The 12,514-nt window shown below is 39.3% G+C and overlaps 1 protein-coding gene across 2 annotated transcripts in view; it reads right to left on the bottom strand.

The window, feature by feature from the left end:
* The window catches only part of ARHGAP6 (Rho GTPase activating protein 6), a 323,769-nt gene that overhangs the window by 221,454 nt on the left and 89,801 nt on the right, over positions 1-12,514 (bottom strand). The window lies entirely within an intron of this gene.

The raw sequence follows: 12,514 nt of genomic DNA, 5'->3' as shown, positions 1-12,514 counted from the left end.
TGCATCTCTCGGATGTGATGAACCAAATGTTTCCTGGAACTATTTGGAGATATTTAGGGAGTCCTGAGAGAGTTACTTGATCATTTATTACTCTTGTCAAACAGAATTCTTTCTTTGTCTTAATTCCCACAGGCCAAACAGAAGTGCATTGCCAAACTGATAGTTTTCTGTATGACCACGACACATTAGAGTGCTTTAAGTATACCAGGACTTTGAACTGATTGCAGCCTTGCTTGAAACCTTTGAATCATGACCTCTTAAGTTTCATGAAGAGAAATGCATGAACAAGATACTGTAAGAAATAAAAGATAAAATATTTCAATCTCTAGCATAGAGGCCACTTGGGAAAATTTGTCAGTAGGGGCCCAATAGCTACACATCATTGGAAAGGTACATTCTTCTAACCAACAAAGTGTTAGGCCATATGTAGCTAGGAAAAGTAGCTGAAATACATCTGTTGAAATGCACTGCAAAGAGAGATCACACTACTGGAGAGACTCATAAAATAGTGCTTTCAAAAGGACTGTCCACTCAGGGGTCTCCTCCTGTGAGTATCCCTCACAGATAACGTTCCTCTCCGAATTGATTGGCAAGTGACGGCCATGCTCTCTGAGGGGCTCTTCACGTTTCACTTTTGATGAGTGGTAGCATTTCATCCAAAAAATAGGTTCCAGTTCTTCAAGGGAAAATTAGATACTGGGTGCATGCACCTCAGAGACTTCATTTTAACACCTGCACAGTTACAAGCCCTGGCAGTATCCAGCACCCACTGGTCCTATGGGACATGCAAACACGGACATCAGCTCCAGTCCTGACTTCATGTCTCAGGGCTTAAGACTGCACCACTTGTTCCTTTAAGGAGAAAGGCCATCCTGGCTGCTTCAAGCACTGGAAAAGCATCAAGGAACTCATGAGCAAGCAGCTACCAAGCATTTAGATTTAATTCATGTAGGATGCCAGTTTGAGGACTGCCAACAATGCAGCTGCAAAAAATTTGTCTATGCAAGCTTTAAAGCAAACCACCTCTTTGTGAAGCAAAAAGGTTGATGCTCTGAGAAGATTACGTACAGAACTAAATTCCAAATATTTTTCACTGAAAAAAAAAGTTTGGAGTTGTTGAGAAATTACATCAGCCTAGAGAAAGTTGAGAACTGCTGAAGAAAATATTTTTTTTTAACAGGATAAAAAACCTCAGAGCTTAAGTGCCCATGCTAGCAAGAGAGCTGCTTGCAGCCAGATATGCAGAACAACACTCCCTCATGTGGTCCCTGAAATAAGAGTTCTTCCTTCCCAAAAAGCTGAATCAGAATCACCATCAAATAGCAAGCTAAGCCAAACTCTATCAACTTTAGCCAAATGGATATAATCAAAAGAGGGGCATTGAAAAATAATGACAGAAAAGTCGAAACCCTGATAGAGAGACTAGCCCATCACAAACTTTTACTAAAACAGATACCACTGAACAGCGTAGCAGGTGCCCATCTTTTTCTTCCCCAGTGAAGGCTTCCAACTTTTTTTTTATTTTTTCCTTCCAAAAGATTTTTTCTTTTTTCATTTCAGTTGTTATGAACTGATCAAATAGAAATGTCTGTTTATATCTGCAAATGAGAACAAAAACTAGAGTTTGGAAGAGCAGAACTTTCTTCATTTAATTTCATCCTTTTTTCCCCCAAAACAACCCATCTTTGCTATAGCTATGTATCAGAAATGGATATTGCTGCAACCTTAATCCCTGTAGCATTTCTCAAGTGTTTTGTCTAATTTTCTTTATTTAAAGAAACAAAGGAGTCTTATTTCCCTTAAGGGAATCTCAAGGAAAACTTAATTTGCATTGAAATATATCTAACTCTCCAATTATTAGAACCTGTATGAACCTTTCCTTAAATTCTGGTAAAAATTGTTAGGCTTTGCTTCGGCTTAATGGGAAAAGAAAGCAGGAGGGAGAAAGTGAGTCATCACACATGTCCTCATGCTCTGTATCAGTGAAATCACTGAACACTCATTGCATCACAGATGTCCCACGCAGCACCCAGAGCATCTACGATAGTTAAAGATGCATAAACTTGTGTATGCCTGCACATAAACAAAAAGAATGACGTTTCCTTTTATTTTACAAAGCTGCATACACGCAATCCTCTAATCTGGATCCAGTGAGGTTTATATCTGTATCATCAGCTTTCTTGAAAACTACAGCTTCAATAATGATTAAACAAAACATTTTCAAACCATGATTCTTACATTTCCAGCAAACATACTGTAAAAGACACGCTTCCGGATGCACAGACCTCAGCTTTTTGGTCAGTTGACATTAAGACTTCTCCATTGGTACATGCTGTAATCATGTCTTAACTGTTCCTTTCAGGTCAATGGAAAACACCATGTACAACCCTGCAGGAAATAAGGAAAATCACCCAGCAGAGCTCTTTTTAATGAATCATTTTTGAAGAATTAATCATTATTCTGCCACAAAGAACAGTCATCGACAACCTTCAGAGGAAAGCAGTGTAATTTTCTAACTCCCAATCACCACTTGCCTCCCTATTCCCATATGTATTAAAAAAATCACATAGCAAACTGTAGCTTTTTTGTTTTAAAAGAACCTCACATACACCCACTAACTTTACAGAAGCAGCTTTAAGAGCAAATCTTATGGCTATAGCATGACTCTGAGGCCACAGGCAATATGAAAAAAGCAAGTGACAAAACCAAAGGAGCTAAAAAAAAAAAAAATAGGCAGAAAAACTTTTTAAGTAGAGGACCCAAAAAAATCATCAGGCTCAGAGTTTGCTCAGGAAGTAGTTTGCTAACTAAAACTTAGTGACCAGGCCAGTCCGTGCCTGCTTTCTTTCGGCCATGACTGTGCCTGCCTGGCTCCCACTAGCGGGGGATAGGCCTTCTGCCTATCCCAGCCCTGCAGTCCCCATTGCCTACAGCAGGAGGGACCACGGACTTGCAGTGGGACTGAAGACACCAACCCTTGGTGGGACATGGGTTGGTGATGGAAAAATCCAAACTGATGCAGAGGGACTGTCAAAATGTACATGCGCTATAGGGTGGTATTTCATGAGCCTGCAACTACAGCTCCAAACAAGCCGGGTATACACAGCCATCGTGGCCCCTCAGAATCAATTGGCTGAGTTGGCAAGGGCTGCAGTTTCCCTTGGAAGATTCAGTTTTCCAAAATCTGGGCAGCACTGATCCAGGCCAGCATATGACTAACAGTGCAGATGCGAGCCATGGTGGATGCTGTCTCCCTCGCAACACAACAGCAACAGTAAGACTGTCAAGAAACATTTAGTGAAAATAATTCGATCTCTTGTCACCTGCCAAGCAATCAATAAGTAAAAAAAATTATTTTGTTTTGCAGCAGCTCATGAGCAGACCTGAATGAACTCTTCCCATGAGAGCGGACAGTGGACACAGGCAGCACTTGGGGATGGGACAATACTGATGCCAGCCTGGGCTACTCTGCTTGGGCTCAGCCAGGGCTCACAGCTTGAGCGACTTCAGTAGCAAATCAGACAGACACTACCAAACTAAAATCTCACCCTTTCAGATGAAGGCAACAGTAAAGGATGAACCAAAGTTACTGAACCTCAGTGCCACCTTCAGCACACCTGTGCTCCTTCCCTGGTGCCTTTGTTGCCTTCAGCAACCAGCATGCAGCAAACCCCGTGACACCCCAAGAACCTTGGCAGCCTTCAGATCGAAATACCAGGTACTGCTTGGTAACAGCCAGTCAGCTGGCAGGCAACACACAGGGTGCTTTACACCTCTGTGAGCTGCAACTTGTCAAGCTTCTTTTTTTGTGAATGTTGTTAATCACGCTTTCCTGAGAATTTCAGGATTGATGGCACGTTATGTGACTATGCCTAAAGGAAAATCTGACTGCAAGTTCCTAATTATAGCGTACCAGTCATTTTAGAACAAATTAATTCCTGATAAGATCTCAAGATATCAAAATCTAGTATTTATGAATATCAAGGAAAAAAATCTCACAGATTTTTCTAGTTTTCTACCAGAAAACCTTTTCTTGAGTTCAAATATGTAGAAATTGATCTTTTTCTCCTGTGAGAAATATATTATTGATAGTAAAATGAAATGAAAGCTTTTCAACATGTTTCATTTTCTCTTTTGCATGTAAGGAATCATAAAGTATATAAAAATCATTTCAACATAACATATTCATCATATTCAATGGAAAATGAAGTTTTTAAATAATGGAGTCTCATACAGTCTATGAACTATTTCAGCACAATTTTTGTGTCATTTTAAAAAACAGATTACATTAATAAGAAGAAAAAAATTACTAGGAAAAAAATTAAAATTTTAGATATATTAGTAAAAACTTGGAAATAAGACAGTAGCGAGACAATTAATAAGGAAAAAAAATCTTAATTTTTTTCTAAAAATTAGTGGCTTTGCATCTTTACTAGCAAGAAATTCTTATTTGCCTTTCTTTTTTTATTTTTGTCTCCTCGGAAGCTAACCATATTCCTCTTCTCCACTGGGTGGCATTAGTACCTAAAGATGTAGTACCTGATGATTGTATGAAATTGTTACAATGAAGTAAACACCTCGCATACATTATTGATCCAAATCTACAGAGTAAAACCAATTTCCTGAGACAGCCATCAAAGCTAGTCTGCTGATGTGCAGAACTGCCCCTTCTTAGGAGTAGTCCTGTCTCATACTTTCAGAATGAAGATTGCCGTAAAAACGGAAATTTCAGCGTAATTTAATTAATTCTACTGGGTTTGGCAATGTTGAATCATTTACGTCTCTACAAAGAATAATATAAATTCGAAGGGATAGACTAATATAGTAAAAACGCATGGTCATTATATGCAAAACAGACAGAAACGCAGAAATAAAACCGGATATAAAGTAAGTCACAACTTCCAGATCTGAAAGCACATTTGAGTTCTAGCAAAACTCAGGATGTTCAAGCACCTGAGCAGTCCCAGTGAAGTGAGCCACATGCTTACAAGAACACCTCGATGAAGTATGCTGGAGGTGTCAGAAAAAATGCAAGAGCGCGGGTGTTATTGTCTGCTGCACATGAACAAGATACCTAGGCTCTGCACTGAATTCCAAAAATCCCACCACAAAATTGTCTCTTTTTCCCAATCCATGTACTATTCTGTACCATGACCATTCTGCCAGTTTCTTTCCAGTAAAACCAAAGTACAGGGAGCGAGGAAAGCCAAGTACAAACTCAGGTTACATCTCCTTTGGCATGAAGTATGTAAGTGGTGTGCACATACATCTGATGGGTTGGGGAATATTTTGGATCATGGTTTAGACAGCAACTCAGCACTAGTAGGAAATACAACAGGAATGGGAAAAATTCTCAACAATCTCCCTTTTCTCCTCCCTTTTACAAAAGCAGGAGGTCAAAAGGAAAATGATTAATGTAGTTGTTATTCAAGAATCCATATAAATAAATATTTACAGGTAGAGGGTTAGATTACAGGATAACAAACTAACAAGATTTTCTGATGTTGTTAAGGGTTTTATTTTAATCTGGTTTGATTATAAGTCTTAGACCATGATCCCTGGGTTCCGTTTCTTTGATTATTCTGTCCTTCCCAATACACTTTCTCCACCCCTCTTTTCCAGAAATGCTGTTGTTAATCTCTTAAATAGACTGCCCTTATGTGCACAAACCAGTCCTAGCACACATCAGGCTCACATACACTTAGGACAGCGAACCCTGTACTTCTGGCATACCACAACCACCCTATTGTGAAGTTCAGTTCTCATGTTACCATCACATTTTGCCCCAGGTCTTAACCTAAGCTTGGACATTTTCACAGCTGAAGAATGAGGACAGGAACCTGCCCTGACTGACTCTTCTAAGAAAAAAACAAACCAAACCCAAAACCTTCCTATGTCCACCTCGACTCCCTCAAAATAAAAAATCCAAAAACTGTCTCATGTCTTCAGTAATGCCCTCTCCAGGTAAGGAGATTAAAACCTTCCCACGGTGAGGGCTGCTTATGTTGCACAGCACCTTTCTTCTTTTGTACTTATTCCAGAGAAATCCACTCGAAACTGAGAAGCCTGAGCATGCCCAAGCTGGCTCCCACACAACTAAGAGGAGCCATGCATTCCTGTCCCACCCCTTGGCATGCACAACGGACAGGGCTGCCCACACTCATCCCTATGCATGTGCAAAGGGAAGCTCAAGACAAAATGCACAGTGCATTTCCACACTGCTGAATTAATATAAATGTAATTTAGAAAAAGAGAAACCTCTCTGTCCTACAAAGCTGTCTACCCACTACTTCCTTTGCTCTGGTATTCTCTCTCTGAGCATGTACACTTCAGGTAAGATCTTGATTAAAGAGCCAAATTTGTCTTTCCCTGAAAGATTTGTATTCAAAATCTCCCAACAGAAACAAGGGTGGAATTCTTTTTTCTTCTTTTGTTTCCTTTCAGCAGCCACATTTAACCCAATTTTGTTGCTTCCAAAGACTTCATGACTTTTGTTTCTATTCATCTCTGGACTAGCTGCTATAAATTGTGGTCTTTGTCCTCTAACAGGAGGTTAGAATAGGTGGAATGAAGTTTTTTCAATACTGATTGTTCCTTTCAATAAAGCAAGTTACAGATTTTATTTATGTCACAAAGGACAAAGTTATTTTTATAATTTGATTGTTATTCAGAAGTGACCAGAAGAGTACAAGAACTACCATTATTGCCAAATACAGTTTATCCACTTAATATTTTCAACAGTTCATATAACACTCCTACCTAAATTTACCATCTTCTCAGTTTTGCTACTTTAACTGTTTGCCCAGTGTTATCCTAACCCAACTTTCTCAAGTGATCCAAATTATGAAAAAAGGAGAGAGAAAGGGAGAAAAAAAAAAAAAAAAAGAAAGAAAATCTAATACCATACACTTTTTGCAGACCATTTTAAAAAAATGTTTATTTCACAAATTTGGAAGAAAAGGACTAGTGGGAAAATGAAAATAGCAATCATATAAGCCAAATCTGTCACCAACAGAAGAACCTCTTCCACTCAAATTAGTTTGGGATCAGGCCTTACGAAGGTACTTTCTGTAAGTTCATCTCCATTTATGCATTTGGGCATTGGTTTGGCCAACATACACATCTTCCTGCTCCTTACCATATCAACCACATCAAAGAAGCAATGTCAACTGAAGAACTTGGTCATACTGCATAGTAAAGGCAGAAAAGGTTTCTGCTCCTTGTTTTTCACTCCCAAGAGCTTGGGCTAGAGCCCTGCTGTGGGGCTGAGCTGTTTGGAGCCAGAGCTAGTGCTCTTTGAGACATACCATGGATGCCAGAACTGCATTTCTGGTCAAACCGAAGCAAACTATGCTACCCACCATCCTTGCAAAGATGTTGCTCATTATTTTAATGACTATACAGAATGCGCAATTTTCAGCTCCATGTGCCACATCATGTATGAGTTAGCAAGTAGAAAAAAAAGTCTCGCTACAACAGCTAAACTGAGTAACTCACGTGCAGTTACAGCTGCACTGCTGTGTCCAACAAACATCTCGTCATATTTGAAAAAGGATGGGATTAAGATGCACTCAGGCCAGTAGTTCTGAGTTGCCTTTTTCCTCACATGAGGGATTTGCAATAATCCTACACATCTCTCAGGTGTCTGGATATGTGGACCATGCACACATCAGAGAATGTGCAGGGCTATTAATTGCTATATCATCTATGCAAAGTAGAATGTCAACAGAGGACTTAATGCAGTCTTTGATTCTTTCACTTGACAGTTTATAGCAAATTCTGTCATGAATTTTGGGAAGATTTAAAAAGTACAACAGATGTATCCCACTTTACAGTAGAATTCACCAGCTAAATCTAGCCATTGGAGACCTACACGCACTTCCTCTTTCTAGAACAACACATTGTCATCTTTTCTACTTGCTTCTTATGACTGTATAAACCCTTGTGCCCAGCTGTACACAAACATTAAGAGTCACTGAAGACACAGGTGGAAAATCCTGACAGCCATGATCAGCTACAGCTGAGCTATTCCAAGACGTTACTACCTACCAAAGCCACGAAATCGCTTTACCTGGGAAGTAACAAAAAGGTTAGGCAATCTATTTCAGTTCTTCACTATCCTCACTGTCAGAGAAATACTGATGTTTACATGTCTCCCTTTCATTCTATTTTGCGGAGTCTTATTTCCTGTGGATGCAGAGAATTATATTGCCTCTTTGCCTGTGGTTATATTAAAAAAATTTGGAGTGTCTCTCTCACATCTTTTCTGTAAATTAAATAATCCCACTCCTTTCAGACTTTTTGGATATATAGCAGTCTGTAAACTTCTGGTAGATCAGAACTACTACTACAAGATGGCCCACATGTTTCTTGATGTGGGATGCCCAAAAATGGACGATACTTTTTTGCTAAAGCTTCATTAGAGCTAAGTAGTGTAGGCAGGTTACTTTGCAAGCCTGTTTATGCTCACTGTTATGGTGTTTGCTTCCCTTACAACACATGCCACTCTGAACCACAGATTAAATGCTAGGCAACAATAATCATTGCATCTTCCTATGCAGACCTGTTGCCTAACAAACAATTCATCTGCTAACAAGGGCATGTGCCCTTGATACCTCATAAATAAGCACAGCATTTTGCACTTGACTTGTATCTTATTTCAGACCTAGATGACCAAAACAAGTAAATTTTAATCCCATTACTCAATGTTTGCAGAACAATTCCTCACTCAGTTTGGCATCAGCTGCATAGTGAATAAACTTAGTCTCTACTCCACTTTCTAAGTCACTAATGAAAAATGTTAACTCATTTTGGACCATGACGGATGTCTGGCTCAGTATATAGGACTGATGTGTTTCTCAGTATATAATTTCCATTATGCCTGCACATACAGTTTATTATGGTTATGGAGATAGAGCACAAAAATCCCTCACAATTCGTAGGATTTTCAAGACTGTTGAAATAAAGATCAGGTCTATTACATTTCCCTTTCTTGAAAATGAGCTCTTTTCAAAGAAAAGCACTAGGCTATTTTCCATTTTTTTAATTATTCTTTCCTTCAACACATGTTCAAAGCCCTCAGGGTACAGAGAAACTCAGTTAATAAATGTGTATTGCCTAGACCACATTTTTCTACCTGTTCTCAAATTTGAGTACTACATTTCTAGCCTTGTGTTTCTTTAGGGGCAGTCACCAATTTGACTGACTTGATATGCACTAAAAATCTTTTTTGCCAGATCTATGGTTTCATTCACTTTAAAAACATGGCAATAATGAGGGAAACACACTCTGAATCACTCACTTCAGCTGTTATCTTGGTTGTGCTGGTTTCCATTTCCAAGCTTCAGTTCCATGAGTCCTCTTTCTTTCAGTGGACATGACTGAAGGCTGAAGCATAATTTTCATTTGATCCTTTTGGTTCTCTGCTCTACCATTTCTGCAGAGCAAGTGCAATCCCTTATTTTCTAAATAGTTAAAGAACTTCTGCTGTTGGCAAATTTCTTTTATGGTAACTAAGCGGGGCTCCTGGTTTTTAACTATCAGTCTGTTTTTCTGACTTTTAGACATTTTTTTATTGTTGTTTCTGGTTTTTTGGGGGAAAACACACTGCTTGCTTCTAATCACCTCAAAAAGTTCTTTGTTTGACTAGGCTAAGTAGGCTGCTCTGCAAGCACCTCTCCTGTTTGAAATACCACTGCTAGTTCCTCTGTAATATTATCACTATTCCCCAAATCACACATAAAACAGTATTAACAGGTTCACTGGTTATCTGTGCCTTTTACATCTAGGAATATCTAAAGATCACTTGTTACTACCTACATACCTGCTGTGGTGACAAGAGCCAGCAGTCTGGTAATGCCGACTTTATGGCACAGGGACTGAAGGAGTGAAGCTTCATGGGCTCACCTCCATGAAGCTGTGCAAGCCCAAGAGTCCTTTTTGCTGTGCCACTTACTGGCTTTTCTGCCCTACCTTTCAGACAATACACTGACATTTTTCCTTCAAGATCTTTCTGCCTCTCGCTCTGCTCAAATGCAGTCAAAATGAGACATCAGCCCACCACCAATGCCAAAAGCAAAGAAATTACTATTAGTACCCATTCTTTTACCCTCAGAATGTTTTTTTTTTCCTAGGTAAGATAAATTAAAGAAGCAGAATCTCAAGCGAAGGCCTAAGCAGTGTTTCTGTGACCTTGCCTTTATATCAACTCTTTTATCTCCAGCCATCAAGAAAAACTCCCATCGCCTTCACCCAGCACCCACACCAGTCAGGACACCACCAGGGAACAGCAACATGAATCTGTCCACAAAGTCATCGAGTATACTCTATGACAATGGTCACATCAGTTTCCTCTTCTGCTGCTTAGAGTGTGACCCCTCCAAAGGATGAGTCCTACCAGATACACACCAAGTTCTGTACTCCATCCAAAAGGATCCCAGCACAGGGAAGGCTTTGAAAGACAGATCTATTAAAAGCAAATTGCATCAAACACACTCTAAAGGATTCCCCCCAACAGCTGCCATAGGAACAAAGTGTTTGTGGGACAGAAAACAAACAGAAAGTCACATTAAACACTAGCAAAAATTACATAAAAAATATCAGAGACTGGAGATTATGGGTTTACAAAGCAGTAACCCAGAGGATGACAACAGCTGCCCCTCAGCATCAGGATCCTTTGTCAATAATACATATTTTAGGATACTTTTATTTAAAAGTGAAGTACAGTTTTCAAGGATTCAAGCATTATAAGGGATGAGTTTGCAACTGATTTTTTTAAGAATCATCTTTCTCACGCTTTTTTGTTGAACTGATGTAGCGTTTCAGTAGCCTGTTACAGTACTTTTAGAAATTATCCACAAGTAATGATTTTCAAGAAATAAAGGACTCTAGTCTTGCCTTTATATCATCTTATCATTTTGTGAAATAGATATTAAAACATGGAATACCCCAGGTATCCGTGATTCTTCAGCATGAAATGACCCTTTTGTGAGGCTTTTACTTTTTACAGTATCTCTATTTCAAAAAAATGCTCATTTCCTACTCAGAGGTCAGTTCTTATCATTTTATAAAGACGGATTTTGCAGCTTTTTCAAAGCAAGACTTTCCTCTTTGCACTTTTCTAAATTAGGCTAGTACTGCTAGATGTTATCTGTAGGATATATATAGAACACTTCCCTATCGCACTTTTTGACCTGCATCATTAAAAGTTTTCCCCTTAAACACCCAATAGTTACTATCTATATTCTATACACATATTCATGCTTTACTACTTTCATTTCTGTACTATGTAGTTGCCCTTAGAAGTTGTGAATAACCAAAAAAGACTTTCAGGCAGTCCAGACAGAACAAGTGAAATATTTCAGAGATCAGCAGCACCAGAACCTGAAGTGTGAACAAATACAGGCCTGTGGATTACACTGAGGATACAGTGCTACACCTCCTCAGGGCACTAGGTCTCCTATAGCTACATTTGCCCACAGATAAAATCATTTGCAAAAGTCTTTTGCTCATCTGACAGGAAACAGTAGTTCCACATCTACCCTAAGCCGTAAAACAAGACCTTGAGGTTTCATGTCAGATTGCAGACCAGAGGCCTTCCACCAAACATGACTGGCCATTGGGGCCACTATATGCAATAAATGCCACCAATGCTGCTTTACCCAGGAGTTACCTGGTCCATAGAGCTTGTTGAGTAGAACACTCCTGTCAACTCTTCCTATTCATGTGCAAACCCCATAGATACTCTGAAAGTAACAGAAAAAAGCCAGCCTGCAATGAGGCTAAAGGGCAGATATGATGCTTGCAGACACAGTACGTTCCCTCAAACATGGCATATGATTCTTGCAACAATGGGGTAAGAGCTATGACAGCTATCTGAAAAGGTGTTTCTTCCCAGCAAAACAGGCCACTTGCAGGCTGAGCCTTACAGGCACAGTCAATCAACGAAATGAAACCAGGACCCTCGCACCAGGGAGAAAGTAGAATTACAGCAAGAACTAAAGACGCTTGGTACATGTCTCACAATCAAAAATTACTTATTGAGGCAATAAACTCATAAGCAATTTATCCTTTGATATTTGGCTCATAACTCCCCCTGGAATCATACGTACTATGGAAACTATGATGGATAATCTGGCAAAAAAGTGCATCTGTTTCTTACACAATGTTTCCAGCATGGAACCAAGCTTGAACTTAACAGATGGGTTCTTCTAGTATTGGATCATTTTGTGGATAATTCTTTTCCCAAATTATCGCAAATGCTTTTATATTTTCCAAGACCAAAGGAGTGTTTACATTCAAGCTTCCTCACTGTCTCTTCTTGATGGCATCCCATATTGTAGAAAGCTGCCAGATTTTAAAATGTGACAAATACTGTATGAGAAAATGTTTCCATTGGTTTAAGAAACTCAAGGAGTGTCAAGGTAGCTCACCTGCAAACATGAGGAATAATTAGAAAGCTGCTACAAAGAGTACAGTTTCAGCAGTAACTTTGTCATCAGAACTCAAGAGTTAA

Source organism: Corapipo altera, unplaced genomic scaffold, assembly GCF_003945725.1.
Source record: "Corapipo altera isolate COAL_440 unplaced genomic scaffold, ASM394572v1 0, whole genome shotgun sequence".
Classification (NCBI taxonomy): Eukaryota; Metazoa; Chordata; class Aves; order Passeriformes; family Pipridae; genus Corapipo; species Corapipo altera.
Note: the sequence above shows the minus strand (reverse complement) of the source record. Positions and strands in the feature narration are given on the sequence as shown.